Below are 15,889 nucleotides of genomic sequence, written 5' to 3'. Positions count from 1 at the left end.
CGTGCAGAGCCCGAGGTGCCAGCACAGGGCAAAGTCCCCTGGCTGGGGTTTGTGGTGCACCAGGTCACCAGAGTCCTCCCTGGTGCCACATCACAGGGGTGGAGGCAGCTGGCCCTGGCAATGCTGGGCCGGGGTTCAGGTGCCAGGGTCAGTGCTCAGCAGTGCCCAGCAATGCCTGGGGACAGTGGCACTGGCCTGGAGACCTGATGGGTGTGGAGAAGGCATCTGCCTTGGCAGAGCACTGCTCCCACTGCAGACACGGATCTGGCATCCACCATGGGCATGGGCCTGGTATCACCACAGCCATGGATGGGGCATCTGCCATGAGCATGAGTGGGGCATCTGTCACGAGCATGGCATCCAACCATGGTCACAAGCATGGCACAGCCATATCAGCCATGGATGTGGAGACAACATCCACCAGAGGCTCAGATGCAGCCACCATCACCATCACCACACGTGGCATCACTGCCTCCTGTCTGGATGGCCTCCTGCTCTTGCAGCTGGGCCCTGAGGGGACACCTCAGCCCCCCAACGCTCAAATCAAACCATTCAATGGCAGCTGAAGGGGGCAATTTCAGCCCACATCCACCCCAAACGCTGAGCTGAGCCGGGGGTGCAGAGATGCCGATGGGCCACTGGCAGAGGGGTTCCCCTGCTCTGGCACAGGCGGGTGGCAGTGGCAGGGGGACGCTGGGGCTGAGCCGTGGTGGCATTTTGTGTTTTGTGCTCTCCCAGCCCTGCGCCGAGACCCGCCCGGCTCGGCTCCGGCTGCGGCGGGGAGGGGGCCGGGGCTGGGGGGCGGAGGGGCCGAGCTCGCTCCAGCGCTGCTGTCTGACACGATTTTGCTGACGGCGATTGGGAACGGGTTCGCTGCTCTCGCCGGTCGGATTCGCTCCTTCCTCCCGGCTTTCCTGCCTGCTCCGCATGGATGGGCACGCAGACGGGACGAGGGCCGACGTCTCGCCTCGCTCTTGGCAGGCTCCGCTCGCAGCGCGGCCCCGGATGGAGGCAGAGCTCCCGGCCCGGTGCGCATCCCGAGCGGCCCCGGCCGGGGGCAGCCCCCGCGCTGCCTCCCCCGGGGTCACGGGAGCTGCCCCAAGCAGGTCACCCTCATTAGCCCCATTTCGGATGGGGAAACTGAGAGCGGGAGCAGCGCGGTGACTCCTCGTGGCACGCAGGGTCCGGCCCCGGCCGAGTCGCCCCTCCCTAAAGGCGGTCGCCGATTGCGGCTGTTGGGACAATCGTGGCTGAATCGCGGCAGAGCGAGAGCGAAAAATCCTCCCCGAGTGCTCGGCGCAATCCAAAAGTACGAGATTACATAAGCGGCACCACACCTGCCGTGAGCAACGCGGGACCCACGCAGCCATCCACGCACCCGCTCCCGCCGCCGGCCCTTTAACCCTTCGTGTGCGGCACCCCCCCCTCCCGCTCCGTCTTATCTCTGTTCACATCTCCCTGTCTCTTCCTGCATCCCATGGGGCACCCACAGGTTCGGGAATGGCCCGGGGAAAGGCCCAGGGGAGAAGGAGATGCTGCAGGGTCACCTGAGCATGTGCTGGGTGCTGCAGATCTGGGATTCAGCCCCACGGCTTTGAGGCCACATGGGTGGAAGTGGAGAGGTTCTACCGGAGCACGACCCCTTTTTCTCATGATGGGGTCTCACCCCATGGGCTTGGCTGGGTTTAAATTGGGGGAATTTTCCTCACTCCCAGGAAAGCCAGAACAAGGTGGAGCCAGCTCACTGGTGGCTGAGCCCCTGGAGTAACATTTGCTCCTAAGAGAGGAGCAGCCTTGACCAGGGCTGTTTCTGCAGTGGAGGTCACATAACATGCCCTAAAAACCCTCTCCCCCTCTCCATGCAGTGACAGGAGCTGGTGCAGCTCATTCACATCTGCCTGGGGCAGAGACCTCACCCCAGCATCTCCTGCTGCTGCTCCTGCTGATGGGAACAGTGGGGCTGGAGGGCCAGAGCTGCCCTTGGCCCAGACTCTGTGCCAGGAGCTGCACCCACCGGGACAATGCTGGGGGACAGGTCCAGCGGGGCTGGATCCAGCCCAGCCCAGGTGGCACCAGTGGCAGAGGACAGAAACGGCCACCAGGAAGGGACAAGCACCCAAAAACTGACACTTGCCACCATCCAGCTCTTCTCCTCCTGCCCCAGCCCCGCTGCCAAATCTTTGTGATCAGGGCCAGGGCAGACGGCGGGGCCCTGCCAGGCTGTGGCAGCTCTGAAGTGGCCACCAGGACCAGCGCAGCCGCCCCGGGCTGGCCCGGAGGTGAGCAGGAATTCCGGATGACACCATCGCGCCTTAATCACTGTTTGCTCTCCCTCGGGCCCCACCCAGCGAGAGGGGAACCTTCTGCCAGCATCGCCCGTCCCACACCCAGAGCCCCCCACCCAGAGCCCCCACCCAGAGCCCCCACCCAGAGCCCCTCACCCCGCTCGGGGCTGGAACAGCAGCCCCAGGCTCGGCGAGCCCCGGGCTGGCCCTGCCGGACCCCGCGGTGTCCCTGCCTGGGCTCCCTGCCAGGGCACTGCCAGGGCACTGCCAGGCGCCTGCCGTGACTCAGTTTCCCATCTGGAGTGGCTGAGCTGCCCGGCAGGGAATGGGGCACGGGGTGAACACAGTGATGGGGGCCACAGCACTGGGGTCCCCACAGCTCATCCTCGGGGAGGGGGGGAGGAATGTGCCCCAGGGCAGCCCCCAGGCTCAGGGCTGGGCAAGAGGGATGAGGGTCCTGTCCCTCAACCTCTGGAATGGATGGGGGTCCTGGGGGTCCCTCAATCCCTGGGCTGGATGAGGGTCCTGTCCCTCAGTCCCTGGGCTGGATGAGGGTCCTGTCCCTCAATCCCAGGGTAAGATGGGGGTCCTGTCCCCCATCCCCAGGGCTGGATGAGGGTCCTGTCCCCATCCCCAGGGCTGGATGAGGGTCCTGTCCCTCAATCCCAGGGTTAGATGGGGTCCTGTCCCCCAGCCCCAGGGCTGGATGAGGGTCCTGTCCCTCAATCCCAGGGTAAGATGGGGGTCCTGTCCCCCAGCCCCAGGGTGGATGAGGGTCCTGTCCCCCATTCCCAGGGCTGGATGAAGGCCCAGCCATGTGCCCCACACTGGTCTGAGGGTGAGGGCAGCACTGGAGGTTGGGGGGGCTGCAGCAGAACTGCAGCACTTGCAGCCACTGAGCCTCATTGTGCCCCCCAGCCGTGGGGGTGGAACAGGGGGCATCCCCTGCTCAGGGGCTGGGTTAGGGTTAGGGTCACTGCTTTGTCCTGTCCACGGTGCCAGTGCCACCCTCCCTCCCCCCCTGCTGCTGAAGTGCCTCGTGGCTGCAGGATGGGGGTCCCTCACTGTGCCAAAGCAAACGGGGCAGTGCCCTCAGACCACGGGCATGAGATGTGGCTGTGCCAGCTGTGCCAGGCCTGGCAGGCAGTGGGATCAGGCATGGTGCTGGGCACGTGGCCCCACTGCAGTGCTGTGAGTCACTGCACCTCTGCTGCTGCTGCTTATGCAAAGGCTGGCACGGCACGGGCTGTGGGGCCAGGGGTAATGGGGCCATGGAAAATGGCTGTGCTGTGGGGCTGTGGGGCCATGGGATGGGACTGTGCTGTAGGGCTGTGGGGCTGTGGGGCTGTGGGGCTGTGGGGCTGTGGTGTTCAGGAGCCATGGCATGGGGCTGTGGGGTCATGGGGCTGTGGGGCCATGGGGTAATGGGGCCACAGAAAATGGCTGTGGTGTGGGGCTATGGGATCATGGAATGAGACTGTGCGGTGGGGCTGTGAGGCTGTGCTGTTCAGGAGCCATGGCATGGGGCTGTGGGGTCATGGGGCTGTGGGGTCATGGGGCTGTGGGGCCATGGGGTGGGACTCTGCTGTTGGGCTGTGAGGCCATGCTGTGTGGCTGCGGTGTTCAGGGGCCATGGCATGGGGCTGTGGGGTCATGGGGCCGTGGGTGTCATTCAGACACACTGTGAGTGCAAAGCAGAGCATGGAGAAGGGGGAAACTGAGGCAGCAGCGGCGCGCACCCCTGAGTCCTGCAGCCCGTGCGGGGCTGTCCCTGTCACCGCCCGGGGCCGGGAGCAGGGGGGCAGCAGGGCCAGGTGTAACCGGAGCCCCCGGGCTGGCCTGGCTCGCTCACGGCTCACGTAACGCCTGCCCGGTGCTTATGCAATTGCTGCTGCCATGTGGCTCTAAGGGACACCGAACGCCGGGCAATTACCCGGCCCCTAATCAGCAGCGACGCAGGATAACGAGGCTAATTGGAGCCGTGGCCAGCAGAGCTGCCGGGGGAGGAACATTCAGTCTCCCCCCGCACCCCGAGGGGTGTCCCAAGCAATTAGTGACTGCTGAGCCTTCCTCAGGGGCTGGGGGAGGGGGAACCGTGGCCGGGCTGGGTCCCACTGTGCCCCGGGCAGCGGCTGTGGGTGCCCACTGGGGTGGAGCACGGCACCTCCATCCCTGCTTCATCCCCATCCCTGCCTGCATCCACACCCCTGCCTGCATCCCATCCCTGCCTCATCCACACCCCTGCCTCATCCCCATCCCTGCCTCCATCCACACCCCTGCCTGCATCCCACCCTGCCTGCATCCCATCCCTGCCTCCATCCCATCCCTGCCTCCATCCACACCCCTGCCTGCATCCCATCCCTGCCTCCATCCCATCCGTGCCTCCATCCCATCCCTGCCTCCATCCACACCCCTGCCTGCATCCCATCCCTGCCTCCATCCCATCCCTGCCTCCATCCCATCCCTGCCTCCATCCACACCCCTGCCTCCATCCCATCCCTGCCTCCATCCCATCCCTGCCTCATCCCCATCCCTGCCTCATCCCCATCCCTGCCTCCATCCACACCCCTGCCTCATCCACACCCCTGCCTGCATCCCATCCCTGCCTCCATCCACACCCCTGCTTCATCCCCATCCCTGCCTCATCCCATCCCTGCCTCCATCCCATCCCTGCCTCATCCACACCCCTGCCTCCATCCACACCCCTGCCTCATCCCCATCCCTGCCTCATCCCCATCCCTGCCTCCATCCACACCCTGCTTCCATCCCCATCCCTGCCTCATCCCCATCCCTGCCTCCATCCACACCCTGCCTCATCCCCATCCCTGCCTCCATCCACACCCCTGCCTCCATCCACACCCTGCTTCCATCCCATCCCTGCCTCCATCCACACCCCTGCCTGCATCCCATCCCTTCCTGCATCCCATCCCTGCCCTCATCTGTCTCCATCTCCATTCCCCTCTGCACCCCCATCCCTGCCTGCATCCCCATCACTGTTTGTATCCCTGTTTCTTCCTGCATCCCTGTCCATCTGCACCCTCATCCCTGTCTCCATCCCCATCTTTGTTTCCATCCATGTCCCCGTCTCCATCCCTGTCTCTGTCTCCATCTCTGTTTCCATCCCCGTTTCCATCCCCATCCCTCTCTCCATCCTTGTCCCCATCCCCATCCCTCTCTCCATCCCCATCCCACACTGCTGTAGCTCACTGATGCTCCAAGTAGGTCACTGGGCCGTGGTGTTGTGTGACTGTGGGTGGCTGCAGGGCCCACCCTGGGGGGCTTGGGGTCCCTTGCCCCTGGTTTTCCTGGCCCCAGGCCCAGCCCTGCTCACCCCTCTGGGCTCGGTGGTCCCTGGGGAGGGGCAAAGGCAGCTTCTCCCTGGCCCAGGCTGCAGAGCCCTGACCCCCCTCACTGCACAAATGCCGCCCAAATTGGCACCTGAAGGATGGTCCTGCCCTTCCAACACCATCCCCTCCCTCCCCGGAGCCCCAGGGGCTCAGCCCAGGGCGAGGGGTGCAGGGGCTCCCCGGGCAGCTCCCCCTGGCACAGCCCCAGCTCGGCACCGTCCGGGCACCGCGCGGTGCTGCCGAATCTCCAGCGTCATAATTAGGAGATAAACAGGAAAGAGGAAAGGGGCAGATTTCATATTCCGCCCCGATCCCCCCGGGACAGATAAAAGCGGAGTGGGGGGACTCAAGGGGGCTTTTTTCCCACTTGTTTCTGCTGAATCAAACATTTTTCCTCCTGCTTAGAAGATTTCCTGACTCCCCCCGTTTCCCCCCGCTCCTGCCTTAATGAGGTTTTGCTGTAAAAGTCTCCGAGCCTCAACCATGGCCTTGAGTTAATCTCCAGGCACCTTCAAAGCTGGGTTGTTCCTGCCCCCCCCACCAGCCCCTCCTTCACCTCCATCTTTTTGAACTTCCCAGCCACAAAATTGCTGAGTTTCATGTGATGCTGCTTCCCCCATGCCCGATGGTGAGCACAGGGGTCCCGGGGCAGATGGAGGCACTTGACAGTGATACAGTCCCTAGGGCTGGGGCAGGGATGGGGAATGGCCCTCCAGGTGGAAAAGCCACCTGCCTTTAAGGGGAACCTCCAATCTGGAGTGAAAAGGGTAAATTTGGAGATTTTATTTTACCCCTATATTGGAATATTGCGGAAAGGCTGCTCAGGGACACCAAGATGGTGGCTCTGTTTTCACCACCAATAGTGAGGCTCTGGGGGCTGGTGGCACTGGGGCATCACCCTGTGGGGCAGGCAGAGGATGTGGCAGGATAGGGTGGAGGTGCCAGGAGCATCCCCCATCCAGGGCTCAGCTGGGGATGACTGAGGGACCCCAGGCTGGGGCTGGCAGCGGGAAAATGGTGCTGGTCAAGGTCCTGTCCTGCAGCCCACCCAGGGCTCTGCCATGGGGAGCAGCTGCTCCCTGGGGAAGGGGTTGGAAGCTGCACAGCCCCTCGGTGGCATCCCTGCTGCCAGGGCAGACCCTGACCCTCAGAGCACCCATCCATCCCTGCTGGGGGCTCTGGGCACCCCACCCTGCCTATGGGTGCCCAGCCCTGAGCACAGCAGGTCCCAAACCCTGGCAATGGGAGCAGCAGGAGCAGAGCTGCCAGCACAGTGGGGTGCTGCCCTGTCCCACCCGTGCTGGGCCCTCGGGCACTGCCAGGGCTCCTGCCCCCGGTGCCCCCGGCCCCCAGTGGCCGTGGTGCCCGTACCTGGGCGTCCCGTTCCAGAGCTGATCTGGAGGCTTTAGTGCAAGTTAATCCCAGCAATCCCTTAATTCCAAGGACCAAAATAGGAAAGATCAGTAGGTCAGTGGGAAAAGCTCTTGGCCAAAGTTAACATGTTAATGCAGAGAGAAGGCGAGGTAAAGAGCAGGGAAGAGGAAAGTGCCCAGAAATCTGCTGCTGGCCCTCCCATGCCCGGGCTCTGATCCCTGCATCCCGCTGGTTTGGGGATGCCAAGCCCAAAGGAAGGCTTGCCAGCTCCCCTCTGGTGCAATTTTGGGAAGGAAGGAAGGAGGATTTTCCCCCTTCCAGCGAACACCTCAAGCCCAGCAGCGGCATCCCGGGGCGTTCAGCCCCGCCCTGCCGGGGCTGGGACTGCGCGTTAGCACCGCTGAGCGGCCCTAATTAGGGCTTGGCAGGCGCCCTCCTCGGCCCGGTAAGCGCCTTTTTGGCTGCTGCTCTGGAAAAAGCCGCGCCAGAGGGCTTAGCTTTTAATGCAGCCAAAGCCCAGGTGAGCCGCCCACCGCTGGGCAGCCCCAGGGGCCGGTGCCAGCCCGCCCCGAGGGGCTCAGCCCTGCTTGTGGGTCCCAGCTCCAGCTGTGGCCTCACCTGGTGGCCCCACACAGGACCCCCAGCCCTGCAGTGCCGGGGCTGCTGCTGGTGCATCCCAGCTGGAACTTCCCAAGGCCTTTCCCTGCATCCCCAGGTGCTTTCCCCTGGGGTTGGGTGCTTGGGCAATAATATCGCTATGGGAGCAGTTTCCTTAAATCCATCTTTGTTACCACAAGCAGCTTAGCACCAGAAACTCTCTTCCTCTCTGCTCTTTTAATACGATCCCAGCTTAGCAAAGCCCTGGGCTTAGCCACTGCCCCTGCAGTGCAAGTGAGGAGAGGAGAATTAAATAATATGAAAGGAGAAAACAAAGGGCTCTGCTTGATTTAAGCAGCTGGAGGGGGGGTGGCAGCAAACCAGCCCTGCCTCGGGAGAGCCACTGGGGTTACCTGAGGAGGGGGATGCTTGGTGGGGTGATACAGGGTGGGGCCCCTCTGGGATGCCTCCTTTTTACAGGTCAGTGGGTCAGGGATGCTCTGAGGCTCTCAGCCATTGCTCCTGCTGACAGATCTCAAGGGAGACAAGGTGCCTCAAATACCTCACCATGCTTCCTCGTGGCAAATATCCCCATTTTCTGGAGTTTTTCTATCTTGGGCTCTGCCAGAACCAGCAAACAGCTCGGGAGAACTCAGTGTCCTTTGCAGGGGCAGCATCACAGCAGGACACGGGCCTTCCCCACATTCCCCACCCCACTAGAGCGGGGTAGGGGTCCTGGCAGCCGGGCAGCCCCTGCTCCCACCATGGGCTGGGGCTTCCTGCTCACCCCGGCCTCGCAGCTGCCCGGGCTGGCTCCCATGGCTGCCACCGTGGCTCACCTTGGACTCCGCTCCCGGCACAGCCCAGCGCCCGCCGGGGTTGCTGGGAGACGGGCTGGTTTTTATTTACCATCGGCTCTGCGATAAGGAGTGTGAAAGGAGAGGAGGAGCACATGGTGTCCAATGTGCCTGACCCACTTTTCCATCGCCCGGGCATCGCTGGCCCTCGGCGATTGGATTGCAGCGTCTGCGGAGCCCTGGAGCTTGGGGCGTCCTCCCTTCCCTTCCTTCCTTCCCTTCCCTTCCCTTCCCTTCCCCTTCCCTTCCCTTCCTTCCCTTCCCTTCCCTTCCCTTCCCTTCCCTTCCCTTCCCTTCCCTTCCCTTCCCTTCCCTTCCCTTCCTCCCCCTCCCTCCCGCTCCTGTCGCGATCCCGCAGGTCTGGAGCAGTCCCCACAGGGAATTTCGGTCTCTCAGCCTTCACCTGCCGTGTCCCCCCCGCTGTCCCCTCCCCTCCGGTGGCACCGGCACCGCAGGAAGGTCCAGTGGCCCCTGAGCCCCAAACCCCGCCGTGCCCCGAGGGTTTCGCTCCCTCTCGCCCTTCCCGGAGCATCCTCCCTCCCTCCCTTCCTCCTCCCTTCCTCCCTCCCTCCCTCCCTTCCTCCCCTGCGAGCCCCAGGTGGGCACACAGGTGAAGCATCCCCGGCTTCGGGGAGTGGGTGAGGATGGAATCCCGCGTGGGATCTCCACGGGGCCGCTCCCCCGGTCCGTCCCTGCCGCGGTGGCCCCGGCGGCGCTGGCACAGTGGCCCAGATCTGCCATTCCGCATGGCTGCCCCCGCTGTCCCCGGGGCCGGGCCCGCCGGGCCGGGCGCTCGCTCGGCGCCTCGTCCGCCCTCCCGCTAATCCGACATGACTCTTCCATTAGAGACGAGATGCCGGCAAAGAGCTTTTCGGTGTAGGAATTAACTCCTTCTCCCACCCCGCAGCTCCCTGACCTGGAGCGTGGGCTCCGGCTGCGTTGCCTGTGTGGCCTGGGGTCTGTGGGATGGGGAGGGGTCCCCCCGTTGTCACCCCGGCCTGGTGGTGGTGGCTGGTTCCCCGGGGGACATGGCCAAGCCCTCAGTGTGCACCTCCCATCCTCCTCCTGTGGGAATGCGGGATGCCAGCAGAGCCCCGGCACTGAGGGGGCACAGGGGGACAGAGAGGGGCATCCCCCGGGTGGCAGGAGGGGCCCCAGCCCTGTCCCTGTCCCTGTCCCTGTCCCTGTCCCTGTCCCTGGCTGCAGCACAGCTGCTTCCCTTATCGATCTTCTCGTGTTGTTAATTATCGGCTCCAATCGAGCCTGATCAGAGCCACGGCTCCCTGTTGTGGTTTTGGCCATTCCTCCCCTGCCCTGAGGTGCTGGGGGTGCAGGGCAGCAGATGGGACCCAAAGGGGAGCTTGGGGAGCTGGGGGCAGGTGGGATTTGGGGGGCATTCCTGGCCAGGGGGTGCTCTCTAAGCAGGGGCACTGGGGACATGGTGGGGACTGAAGGAGGGGAAGAGCCCAAGCCAGGAGTCAGCACATGGAGCCCTGAATGCCCCAGAGCAGAGGTGCCAGCACCTCACATGTGGCACTGGGGGACAGCAAGGGTGGCTCTAACAGAAAAGGAAGTCAAAACAGTACAGGGTTCACTCTCCAGGACCAGGCACTGCCCCAAGGACAGCCACCTTCCCACACTGGGCCAGAGCTGTCCCTCATGTCCCTGTACCCCAGGAGCCATGCAGGGGTGGTGACAGCAGTCCCCAATCCCCTGCTCCAAGGAGAAGCCCCAACATCCTTCCAGAAGGGAAGCAAAGCTGATCCTGCCTGGTGCTGGGCTCAGGGGAAGCACCCACACTCTGCCTCCTTGTGCTGCTCCATCGATGAAGAGAAGGATGGGCACTTGTGCCCCTGGCCACCCTTTCCAGGGCTGGGGTCTGTCCCTGGATGGAGTCAGGAGCCTCCTCGAGCCAGGTCTCATAAGCTCTTTGAGATCTATTTCTCCCCCAAGATAGCTCAGCTACCTTAGAAGGCATAAAATCAGCAGGATGGCTTCTGTGGTAGTGTTGGAAACAAAAAGGTTCAATAAAAGGCAAAATAACAAACTCTTTGCAGGAAAAAACTGATCCAGGTGCAAGAGGTTCTTGCTCCTGGTAAAACACCTCACAAAAGCCATTAGTTTCTTTGTTCTCCTCTTTTTCTAAATTGCCCAAACAGGACTTTTTGGCTCCTGTGCAATTGGCTATCCTTAAGTTTGAGGTGAAGTCCCCCAGGTCCTGTGAGATGCCTTTTCACCTAATAGAGGAGAGAAACTTCTGGGCTTATTTCCTTTTTTGAGGGGACAAAGGAGAGTTTGGTGACTCCATCAACAGAGGGCACATTCCTATAACTGATACCCCATTCTCTCGCCTGAGGTCCTGGAAAATGCCCTAGACAGAGGGCTCATCCCCAGGACACAGAGGGGAAACTGAGGCACGGAGTGAGGAGGGGACATGCACCATGATGGGCTCTGCAGAGCTGGTGGCTCTGCTGGCACCAGGAGGGTGCTTGAGCCCTGTCCCTGCCATGGTGGGCTCTGCTGCCCTTGGGGCTCCCTTCAGAGGCAGCCACCCCCCAGCAGCCCCCCAGGCAGGGAGTGCTCAGGAAGGGCTGCAGCCAAGGGGGCTGCAGAGGATGGGGAGGAGCTGCTGTCCCCTGATGTTGTCACCATCACCTCCCCCCTCACTGGTGTCACTGCTCTGGGGACCTTTTGCCATCGTGGGCTGGGTCAGTTTGGGTCAGGATCCTGTGTAAGGCTGGCTGTGAGCACCTGGCTCACAGAGGGGATGTCCCAATGGAGAGCTGACCTGGATCCCAGCCACCCATGTGACTGTCACCTCCCATGCCTCTAATGGCCCTGGGACAAGGGCCTCTAGCAAGGAAACAACCCTGCAGCAGCCAGAGAGGACAGGACTGGGGACAGCTGTCCCTTGCAGTGACACCAGGACATCCCAGCCCAGGGTGGCCTCTTGGGGCCCCTCTGTGGTGCTGTGGGACTCAGAGTGAGGGACATCCACCAAAGCCAGTTTGGGAGGTCACCCTGCAGACCCGGGGTCTCCTGATCCCCCCCAGAGCAGAGAGATGCCCAAAAGGACATGACCTCTCCTCCCACTCCGGGCAGGGCCAAAACATGCATTGATTATTTCTGAGGACTCTCTGGCTGCAGATCAGGGTGCCATCACTCTTCCTCCACACCGGATGGCTCAGACTCCATGGCAGGGTGGGGCTGTGGTGGCAGTGCAGGAAACCATCCCAAAATCCCAGTGCAGAGCCCCCATGAAATATTCAGGCTGCTCTGCACAATTCCCACCTTGCTGCTGTCGGAAGCACCATGAATATTGCAGGTGGGCATTAAAGTTTCAGGGCTGCCATGTTTCAGGACACTGTCACCACGGGAAGTCCCTCCACTGGGACATGTCACACCTTCTCCAGGCTCCAGTGTCCTCTTTCTCTCTGGTTTACCCCAAAAACTGGTGGTGGTGATGGGCTGGGTCCTTGAGGTGCAAACCAACAAGAAGCTCTTCACTGTGTCCCTGGAATGGGCTGGCACAGTTCAGGGAAGAGTTTCAAGACTGGGAAAAGCAGAAATTGTGCTCACCCCACCCGAGGCTCAGCCATGGTCCCCAGTGCCCTGACAGCAGCGTGGCCCCACTCCTCCCCACTTCCAGGCACAGAAGGATGCCCTGAGCATCTCAGAGGGTTTCATCCTCCATGTCATGAGCTTTCCAGGTCAGTCCCCATCAGAAGGGACCATTCCCTTCTCATCCGCCTGCTCTTATAACTTGGCTCTTCCCGTGTTTATATAACAGCGACGTCTCCTGCGGACTGGGGAGAGAATTGGCCGGGGAGAAATAATGAGGATAATTCAAGTCATTTGGGAAGACGAGGTTTTCGAGGTGCCCAGCGTCTTCCACCTTTTACATGTTGTCTCTAATCATCCGCAATCTCGGATGGCCATTGATGGAGCTCGTTGCTGTGGTGATGGATGAATAGCCCTGGGACTGTACCATGCCAAAAAAGTGCTGTCCTTTCCATCAAAACAACAACAACAACAAAAATATCGTTTTGTTCAGGAAATTAAGCAGTTTGCAACCAAATAGCAGAGTCTGAAAAGGCTCCTGCGTCCGTCCCTTCCTCCCGGCTCCCGCGGCTCTGTTGGGTTTGTCAGGAACATGCCCAGCACCCCGGAGGGTCCTTTGTGTGCACCAGACAAGGAGAAGGTGGTAATTGCAAGGGGGTTTCTAACCCACTGAGCCTTTTAAAAGGATTTGATGCCCCCCTGCACCTCTGTGCTGGCCCAGATGTGTGTCACACAGGCAGGGAGCGCGGGGCCGGGGGCGGGCGCAGCACTAGGTTAATGTGTTAGCTGTGCACAGCCAGCAGCCAGGGGACAGGGCAGTGGGGGGGACCAGGCAGCAGGCAGGGTGTCAGGGCTCAGGTCCTGCTCATTCCCCAGGCAAGCAGCAATTCTCAGTGGTGAGAGCCAGCATGGGGCTCCTGAGCTGCTGAGAAGTGTGGCCAAGGCCAAACAAGGGTTTCTGCTGTTGTCAGCCTCTGTGGTTTTCCATATAAGCTCCCTCCCAGGCAATAGTACCAGAGCTCAGCTTCCCTTCCTCCCCAGATGCTTGGGAAGCATCTCCTGGGATGGCTGCTGGAGATGCTGCTCTCAAGCTGTGCCACTGGATGTGGGTAGTGCAGCCCTTGGGTCCAAGGCTGCCAGGCTGGGAGGGGGAGGCTTTGGGGTCTGCCCAACAAGGGATTGCCCCTGGCTGTGGGGGTTTGACCCTCCCAGTGCTGGAACCATGTCTCAGGCTGTTCCCTGAGGGTGTTTGTATAACCCCAGACTGGCTTGGCTTGGGAGGGACCTTAAAGCCCACCCAGTGCCACTCCTGCCATGGCAGGGACACCTCCCACTGTCCCAGGCTGCTCCCAGCCCTGTCCAGCCTGGCCTTGGGCACTGCCAGGGATGCAGGGGCAGCCCCAGCTGCTCTGGGCACCCTGTGCCAGGGCCACTGGGTCACTGTGCTGTGACACAGTGTATCCTCCACGTATGACCCCCATCACTGCTCTGGGCTGCATTTTGAGCCAGAGGTCTGGTCCTTGCTGGCATCTTTGGTGCTCCCAAACACCACCCACCAGTGATGGGATCAGAGAATCATAAAATCCTGGAATATCCTGAGTGAGAAAAGACTAACAAGAGTCATCCAGTGCAGCCCCTGTGCCTGCACAGGCACCCCAAGAACCCCACCCTGAGCACCCCTGGAGCTCCTGGAGCTCTGGCAGCCTTGGCACCATTCCCTGGGGAGCCTGGGCAGTGCCCAGCAGCCTCGGGGGGAAGAACCTTGCCCTGAGCTCCATGCCAAGGCCTGGCCCAGCTCCAGCCCTTGCTGGGCTCCTGTCCCTGTCCCAGAGCAGAGCTCAGCCCCTGCCCCTGTGCCTGCCCTGGGCAGGAGCTGCAGCCCCCAGGAGCCTCCGCTCAGTCTCCTGTGCTGCAGCTGAACAAACCGAGGACAGGGATGGTGTGACTGGGAGCTGTGTGGCTCCAACATCCATCCTGCAAGAGCGTAAAAAGCCAAAACCATCGCAGGGCGAGTGCCCAGCTGGCAGCCTGGGAGAGCCCTGGGGCGCAGCAGGGTCGGAGCCAGGCCCTGCACTTGGGGGCAGCGGGAAGGAGGAGGGAGGAGGAGGGATGGGCACACGGAGAGAGAACATTTTAGACGACCTGAGGAGGAGAAATGCGCTAAGTTCCCGCAGATCCAGCCCCTCGCCGGGCGAGGGCCCAGGGCAGCGCTCTGCCAGCCGTCCCCAGCGCCCCCCACCCTCTCTGGGCTCAGGCAGAGCCAGATGGAGGGAGGCACATCCTGGCTGCGCGGAGATCGAGGCGGTGAAGCGGGCTGGGGAGATTAACTCCACCGGGAAAACAAGCTCAGCAGACGCGGCGGAGCTCAGGACCCCTCTGTGTGCGTGTGTGTGTGTGTGTGTGTGTGTGTGTGTGTGTGTGTGTGCACACGCGTGTGCCCCGAGCACGCACGGACACACACGCACAGAGGGAACGGGGATGTGTTTGTGTGCTTGTGTGTGTTCGACAGAGCCGCTGAGCCCGCGCCTCGCCTCGGAGGGGCAGCCGGGTATTGGCGATGTGGCCTCATCCTTTAATTGCTCTGCTTTGATAACAGTGATAATTGGCTGGAAATCGATACTGTTTTGCTCCTGTTTTTCCCATCCTGTCTCACCCAGCCTCCCCTCCCTTCCCGGACGCCGTCGTGCTCTCTTTAGTGGGTGACATTTAAAGGCCGTGCCACAGCCATTAGATAAGCCAGGCGGAGAAGATGCTGTGGAGAGAGAGGGCTGATGCCGGCAGGGATGGGGGCAGCTCCCCTCTCCTCTCCATGGCTCAAGGACAGATGGACACGATGCTCCAGCAACACGTCCTGGTGCTCTGGGAGCCACAGGGGTGGGGGGGGGGTGGAGGTCTGGAGGGGAGAGTGAAGAGGGAGAGAAACAAACCCAGGCTGTGTCGGCCAGGAGCTCCCTCCAGCTTTGGCTCTGAAAATTGTGCCAGAACATCACGGGAAAATGTGTATTAATATCACACTGCCCAGCCTGCCCTGCTCTGGTGCCCCCTGCCTCTCCAGCACAGTGTCCCCAGCTCCTGCCATGCTGTCCCAGCCACGGGTGGGATCTCAGAGCCCCCCAGGTCAGGCACCTCCTGATCCCCTTGCAACTGCCCTCAGAGCAGCCCCTGTGCTCCGCCTGCCCAGCCAGGGCTGCTGGGGCTTTGTCCCCCCAGAGGGTGCCCTGATCCCCAAAGCTGAAGGGGTTTTTTGAAGAGCAGGACAGCAGCACCAGAGGGTGGGTGGGGAGCCCCAGGAGGCAGGGGCACACGGGGCTGGAGCTGGCAGCCCCATCCCAGTCTGCAAGAGCCAAGGGACCTCATTAGCCAAGGGAGCCTTGTTGGCTGAGTGACCCTCACTAACAAAGCAGGGTCCAGGGACCCCCTCTGCAGGGCTGGCAGTGAGTGAGGGATGCCTGGGAGGCTGCAGGTGTGTGAGTTACCTGTGCCCTCACTTCCATGGGCACCTCTATGCCCACACTCCCCGGTTACCTGTGCACACATCTTCCCTGGTAACTCCTGCTCACACCTTCCCAGGGTACCTGTGTGTTCATCATCCCCATGGAGCTGTGTGCCCACCTCTAGGAGAACCTGTGTGCCCACCTTCTGTGGGTATCTGTGCACTCACCATGCCAGGTATCTGTGCTTTCACCCTCCCCAGGTACCTGTGCACACCACTGTCACTGAGTACCTGTGCACCCACTGTTGCTGGGTATCTCTGTCCTCACCATCCCTGGGTACCTGTGCACCCACCGTTCAAGGGTGCCTGTGAATGCAGATTCCTTGGGTACCTGTGCACCCACCATCTCTGGCTACCTGTGTGCCCACCATTTGT

Source organism: Molothrus ater, chromosome 26 (genome assembly GCF_012460135.2).
Source record: "Molothrus ater isolate BHLD 08-10-18 breed brown headed cowbird chromosome 26, BPBGC_Mater_1.1, whole genome shotgun sequence".
Taxonomy (NCBI): domain Eukaryota; kingdom Metazoa; phylum Chordata; class Aves; order Passeriformes; family Icteridae; genus Molothrus; species Molothrus ater.
The sequence above is the reverse complement of the archived record's forward strand: the minus strand, read 5'-3'. Positions refer to the sequence as shown.